This window comes from Pararge aegeria, chromosome 11, assembly GCF_905163445.1.
Source record: "Pararge aegeria chromosome 11, ilParAegt1.1, whole genome shotgun sequence".
Taxonomy (NCBI): Eukaryota; Metazoa; Arthropoda; class Insecta; order Lepidoptera; family Nymphalidae; genus Pararge; species Pararge aegeria.
Genome location: NC_053190.1, coordinates 11,178,342 through 11,186,181, shown reverse-complemented (window position 1 = coordinate 11,186,181; position 7,840 = coordinate 11,178,342).

Sequence of the window (7,840 nt, the reverse complement as noted above, 5' to 3'; positions counted from 1 at the left end):
TGCACCCTAGCACTAAGTACTATTACTGTTTTCCTTGTATTTTTCCTATTGTTTTGTGTTGCAATAAAGTTTTTCTATTCTATAATGTTCTCAAAGGTGTGTGAAGTCCACCAATCCACACTGGGCCAGCGTGGTTGACTACGGCCTTGACCCCTTCTCATTGTGGGAGAAGACCCGTGCTCTGTAGTGGGCTCGGTAATAGCTTGATATGATGATGATAATGAACCCCTCGTTGGCCGTCCTAAGCGCATATTGAGAAGCTCCGGCATTGAAGCAGCATGGTGGGCTTAAGATATCAAACTCTCTCTCTTATATAGAGGAAACCTGTGCTCAGTGGGACAATAATAGGCTAAGATACATCTGTTAGGATTTAAATTTAACTAGCATTATAATTTCCACTTCTTTGTTATTTTTTTAATTTAATCTTATTTTTGAACGAGACGTTCGGTTGTAATTCTCCGATTGGTTAACGCCGGTAGACGCAAAACGGCGGGAACCAATCAAATTGCTTGGATTCTACCTGGACGCTATGAGTTTTGGCGGGAAATTGGGTTTTCTTCTTGGCGTGTTGGATCGTTCTTTTAGAGGGTCATGAAGTGAATTGCGAGGTTGTAAAACGATAAGTTCATATTGTCATAGTTTATAAAGTAAATTAATAAAGTGATATTTGTATAGTATGTTTATTTGCATCTTTTCGTGGCTTCATCGCTATCCTACTACAGTTCTAATACATCTTAATGTAATTTAAATTCTTTTCAAATGTCCAACTACTTAAACATACGCAGTGATAAATTATTGATAGTGTTACGTCCCAATTACGTGGCCATTGTATTAATACATTACATAATTACTAAAGCAAAGACAACATACAATTTGCATACATTAAAACCCGGAATGAAGGTTAAGGCTATGAACCTATCCATACGTCAGTATTCCTAAACTGCTAAACAGTAAACTAGGTATATTTTTTACAAATATTGGTTCGCCGCAAATTATTACCTCGCTTTGTAACTCTTACACACATATTCGGCGTATTACTAATTTAATAATAATAAGTTTATAGTTTAATTCGTATGATTCCGTCAACTGAAAGAACTTAACTGTGTTGCTCTGTAACAACAACGAAACGACATTTCAAGTTTATTAGTAAATTCACAAATGTTTTTTTTATTTATTCCGTTATGAACATTATTATAAGTCACGCACAATGACACATAAACTTGTCTTTTTGACTGCCATATTTGTTACTGTTTTATCATAACTTTTGAACTGCTTTGCCGACGGCTTGGAGCGCGGGAAAATTGAAGAAAATTGAAACTCTATAGAAATATACTTTCTTTATATATAAATATTTAACAAAAAGATTTTCTTTCAGGCGTAGCCCATATGCAATGCAATTATCTACCATATGAAAGAAAAAATTACATTTAAAGAAACACAAATTAAATTTAATGCAATCATTATAATAATAAAATAAACACTAAATAACTTTAGTAACAAAGACAAAAACAAATATATATATTTCTATTTGATAATTGACTGATATGAGTTATGAATCGTTACATGGTCGTTACATGGATGTTTTGAATCGTTATAGTAGTTATGGTTGCTTACTTCGGACCTCATGAGAATTTGAGACACTCAGCGGGCGATGGAGAGAGTTATGCTGAGAGTATCTTTACGTGATCAAATCAGAAATGAGGACATACGTAAAAGAACTAGAGTTTCTGACATGCTAAGCTAGTTCCGAAGCTGAAGTGGTAATGGGCCGGGCACATAGCTTGAAGAACCGTTGAACGTTGGGGTTCCAAGGTGCTTGAATGGCAATGACATTAGGCAATACCCCGCAATTCTAAACGCAGCGTTGGTCGGCCTACAACGATGTGGTCTATATACAGAAAGCGTTAACACCTGTAATATTGAAGCAGGAAAAGCCACTCCACTTTATAAGTGTTTCTCGAACAGCAGGTTAGTCACTTCATTTAATTTAGTATTTGACAGTAATTGTTTTACTTCTAATGTTAGAAAGTTTGTGAGCTAGCAATATTCCACCGGTGTTAACGCACTACCACGCTGTTCCAACGTGGGTTGGAGTGCTTGAATGATTATTATTATAACACGTTGGTTATACTAACCTAGACGCCTTGAGGTGCCTCCAAAACAGGGCATAGGTACTGTTTTCTCACTATAGGCTGAGAACATTATGAAGATCTCTCAGGCACGCGGTTTGCTCACGATCGTTTCCTTCACTGATAAATAAATGCAAGTGATATTTAAATTGCTTAAATTAAAATGTCTATAGTATCTATACTATCTAAGTAGCACAAAGGACGCTGCTGCCCATACTTCATTATATTTCCTTAGTCACCTCGTACGACACACACACAGGTCAACAACACACACAAAAAACCCCATTAGTTAAATAGCAATGTCGGTAGCACTCAGCCAAACCCGCAACGCTTAGTCGAATTATTGCCTTTTAAGTTTTAGCTACACTGAATTTTCGTAGATACCTGATTATGCACTTTAAGTTTACGATTACTAAATTGTTTAGCAGGTAGTCTTTAATCAATAAAGTAGGTTTACGATTAATTCGAAATTCATTTATTTCAATTAGGTTTAATATTTAAGCACTTTTGAAACGTCAAGTATGTCTGTTTATAGTGACTCTTCCACCGGTTCGAAAGGCAGATTCTACCGAGGAGAAGCCGGCAAGAAACTTAGCAGTTGCTCTTTTCCAACATCGTTTTGAAAGCGGAGCGGCTTGCTTCCAGGCAACCTTTAAGAAATTCATCAGTAGTAATCTCGATGTATTAAATAATAATAAAAGATTTATTATAAATAGAAAAAAAAAGTTTCTGCCTATAAATCTATAAAATCTTTTTATTAAATATATTTCCATGCTCGCCTAAAATGATGTAGTTTATTCATAAAAAAAGAAATCTAACGCGTCGTCATAACACACTAAATTGGAGGGGCAACCTGCAAAGAGCGTTTCAAATGAAGAAATTCACAAAGGGAATAATCATTGCTTATTCCACCTCTACGTGTTAGCAGACGCTGTAGTTTTGAATGAGATATACAAAGAGGATACAAACACTACGCGGGTATCTATTTAGGCTGTGTTTACGAGGTGTGATGCAGTCGGCGTCGCTTTGATGTAAAACTCATCCGTCTCTCCCTTATGAGTGCCGCGACATATTGACACAGCTTACCGAAGTGCGTTGGATTTCACTGAAGACGGAGATTATTCCGTACCTTACGTATTTACAAAGTAAAAATTAGTATGATAATTTATTACCAGTAACTCTTTTTTTTGTTTTTTTTTTATTTTACAAGTTAAGCCCTTAACTGAAATTACTCTACTGGTGGTAAATGAGATAGATCCAGTCTGAGATAGTAGCGGGCTGACCTGTTAGAGGTATGGCAGTTATTTTATAACATTACTGCTAAACGGCTTTAAGGTGGTAATGTACTGGAACGCTAAATCGCTTGGCGTCACATCTTTGACGGTAGGGTTTTAACTAAAATCTGCCTTAGTATCCAGGCTCTGTGTTGCAGTACCATGGCAGTAGGTTCGTGCCAAGGTATTCTGCAACGCTGATTTATTTTAGTAGAGACCGAACGGTCGTTAATAAGCCATAAAGTTATTCTTCAATGACAACTGTTATTTACTTACTGTTATTTATTTCAAGTTTTATTCGTAGTACACAGAGTAATAAAAGACAGAAACCTCATTCGGCCATTATTGGATGCAGTGCATTTTGTCTAAAAACAGTAAAAACGCCCGCGCACGTAATCCTGCACCACACCTGCGGAATGTTGCTAGCTCACAAAAAATCCTATTTTCCCAATTTTATGATAAACTTTTAGAACATCAGAGATAAAATAATTACAGTCAACTGCATAATGGAATGAAGAAACCGCCTCCTGTTCGAGAAACACAAGTCTAAAGTGGAGTGGTTTTTGATGCATCAATATTAGTCGTGTACACGGTTTCTTTGTGTTCTTATTTCTGTGTCGTACTAGGTATTTGATGTGCTCTTTAGCTTAGTTCAAATTAATTTGAAGGCGTAAGAAAAATTGATTTGCATTTTTTAAATAATCACTAAGATAATACGATATCGACTTGGGCCTTTTTTTATGTACGCGATAAGTAAGGTTGACTTATCGGTCAGCTAAGATCCCAGAATAGGACCCCGTGCAACCCGCAGGTAACTGGGGAGCTAGGGGGGGCTCCTTTATTATTTTTTCCAGTTTTCATCACTTCACGCTCAGTCTGCCTTTTGATTCAATGGCTGTGTAATGTGGTGTAGCCGCATTTATTTTGCACTTTTCCTTTGGTGTTGCTAGTTTATTTTGCATTCTCTGCGTGTCGCTATCGCTTTGAAGTCAAAGCTCTTTTGACTGCGCTTACTCGACGCTGACCGCAGTGCAGAGTGAATGATACTTTTGCTATGAATAGCGAGCTGGCTCATCTAGTGCATATTGAGCTTTTTTTCAGCAAACAAGGATTTCTTTTACATACCTATCGGAACAGTCATAAGACAAATCATTATAAAGAGCGTCAAATGACTAGATTCATTCACAGAACGTTGCAACTGAAACTGGCTACATACAATTTTAGATCGCGACTCAAAGACTGAGGCTGATCATTTACGATATATTTGTTCTGAAAAACAAAAGAGTTCAACAAGTGGAAAGGGTCTGAGATAAATAAAAAAATGAGTAATAAAGGTAGATAGACTTATGTTTTGGAACATAGTTTTTTGGTAGGTAAATAATTTTTAAATTTACGAATGTTATACCTAGTTATAGCCATCATCTCACTACTATGTACACATTTTTTATGTAGGCCTATTTGAATTAAAAATAATTGACTTGCCATAGAGTATTAAAGTATGCATCGTCTATACCTACTTATAATAAAACTGTAACCGGTCGTTTATACATTAGAGATAATGAAAAAAAATTTTGAAGGGCAGTTAATAATTGACACAGAAGCCAAAACTTTATTTTTTTTCATTTTTCATATTTATTTCAAGTTTAGAGTAGACAGTGCTTTTGTGCAAATATGAAGTGCATGCAACTGTGTGTCGACACCACGTATCCTGTGACACAGCTGATAGTAAGTCGATACTCATAAAGGGCATAAGAAATGGATGAAAAATTATTCACACACGCGAGTATTGACTTTACACATATTGACAGGGGTGCGTGAGCCTGCGTAATTGATGTAGGGCTGTCTCAGACATGATTTTTGACAATAATTTTTTCATGACTCTAATTATGCAGAAACTATCGACATAGATATCTTTCTTAATAATTAAGTAGGTGTAAGTAAATAAAAAACTTACAAATACACAATAGAGTAATTGATGATCAACTGACTTTAAAATACGTCTACAAACCCATTATTTTACTTTACATTATTGGCGCACATGGTCGCTGACATGTACCTTTTGCAGGTAGTCTGGTACGATGCCACTTAGACACCAAATAGGGGTATGGCATAAAACTGCCATACAGGTTACTCGCTCCTATTAAAGGCTGCATCAACAATTACAACCTGATGAGATTGCAGTCAAGAGCTATTTTTAGAAAAAAACGACCCTGTTCTGCTTTATTTTTATTATTATTATTTAACTCTTTATTTGTACACCACTATGAAGTTAGGAAATTAAAAAGAAAGAAGAAGAGAGAAGAAAGCCTTGAAGAGTTTCCGTCTGTTTCCAGTTAGTGAAATTTCTATTTAATTGGAAATCTATGCCAAACATCTAAATCTTGCCACATTTATGAGAACGGAACTAAAAAGGTTTATTCTTGATTACCTTAGCCATAGGTACACCATTCACCAACTCTGAGGTGACTATAACTATTGCTGAACGGTTTAAATGCCTAGGAATCTCCTTGGATTAGGCGTTACTTATTTAGGCATTACCTTTTTCGTTTTTTCAATAATAAAAGATCTAAGTTAGCAATAAAATATTAATTGGTTGCAAGCCCTGCACCAATTCTGTTTGGGAAGCCACCGAAGTCGGATGTCAACGCATGACGCGTTCTGAATGTACTCCTCCGCGACTCCGTAATAAATAGAATTTTTTTTATCGGCGCCCACACTCGCCGCACGCAAATATTGCGCCCGTAATCTGACTGGGAGAGCCTTTGTCAAATATTAAGACGTGTGCATAAGTCATTGATCCGGGAGAAAGGTATCGGAAATACGTGAATCTGAATCTTAATGGAAATAAAACGCATAGAGAATATAATGTTTAAGTTGTAGTAAGTAGAGGTGACAGAGCTCGTCCGGGGAAGAACCATTGCCATACTTTATTTCTGCATCTACGCTGCATAGCTATGGGGGGTGGTTGCCGGTGTAATTATAAAAACACAAGACTAAACACTTAGGTACTTTAGGCTTTGTGGATACGGGGTGGCACTTTGTAGGACGTGTTTCTCGTATGCCTGCGAAGTTTTTCTCTGTTTATAGGCGATGGATTCCCACTTGCCATCAGGTTCATCTTCTGCTTGGTCCGTCAATTATTACTTCAAAAAAACAAAGAGGACACAAACGCTACGTTACTTGAAACAATTTAGACACATTGACGGCCGATTGGCGCAGTGGGCAGCGACCCTGCATTCTAAGTCAAGGCTGTTCGATTCCCACAACTGGAAAATGTTTGTGTGATGAACATGAATGTTTTTCAGTGTCTGTATGTTTATTTGTATATTATAAATATTTATGTATATTATTCATAAAAAATATTCATCAGCCATCTTAGTACCCATAACACAAGCTACGCTTACTTTGGGGCTAATTGGCGATGTCTGTAGTGTCGTAGTATATTTATTTATTGATTGGTATATCTGTAAGGAGCATGTATTGAGTTAACTTTTCAGAACAGTGCTCATTCGGAGTACCGGCACGCAAGTAAAGCTGAGCCGGCCTACCGCAGGTCTCGCGGGCAGGGGGGGTCCACCCCATCACTCCTCCGTACCGCACCCAAGCGTTACCTAGTCGGGCGGCATAGTTGTCTCCATTTATACTGATTTCACATGCAAAAAATAATATTTGAAATGACATTTAACATTAGGTACAATGTAGCATAACTCGGAGCTTACCAAAAGAAACTACATAGTTAGTATAAAGCTGTTTCTTTTGATATTACAAACAGCTTCAATTCCATTATTTATTTAACTTAATAAATTCATATTTTGAGATTTAAAGTACGTAACAATTTCGGCATTAATTAGTTATTATTATGCGACTATGTAGGTACCTAGTTCCGGCAGCGCTCTTTAATCTAACGTTATTAATAGCACTAAGCTTTGATGCATTTTAGTGAAATTCAGAACAACGTACATTTTGCTTTACGCGCGAGCACCTAATCTTGTGTTATTAGGAAAATGGCAACATAATCTGATGAGGTTATGAATCCACCTGAAAGGCTACATCGAAAATAAAATGTGAAATAATTGATGTGTTTACGTCCGCATATGATATGTTAAAAATAAAGGTTGGCACACAGATAATCAAGAAAGAAAAAAGAAGATGTTAGGTATAAAAGTCTATCTTTCCATAGCTTAACAAAAAGGTTGAAAAGTCGCAGGTGGTCATTAAACCCATAAAAATATGCCAGTGTAACGTTTTCTACATAAGTGCACAAGACGTTACTGCAAACAAAAAATACCTAATACGATATGCTATATAATATGTAGTCATCTATTAGAATTACGTGATTAACTAACCTAGATAGCAGATGCCTAACCTACACCTGTTTTTAAGATCAACTGAGACAACTTTTATTCATCATCTGCATCGTCACCAGATCAACCCATT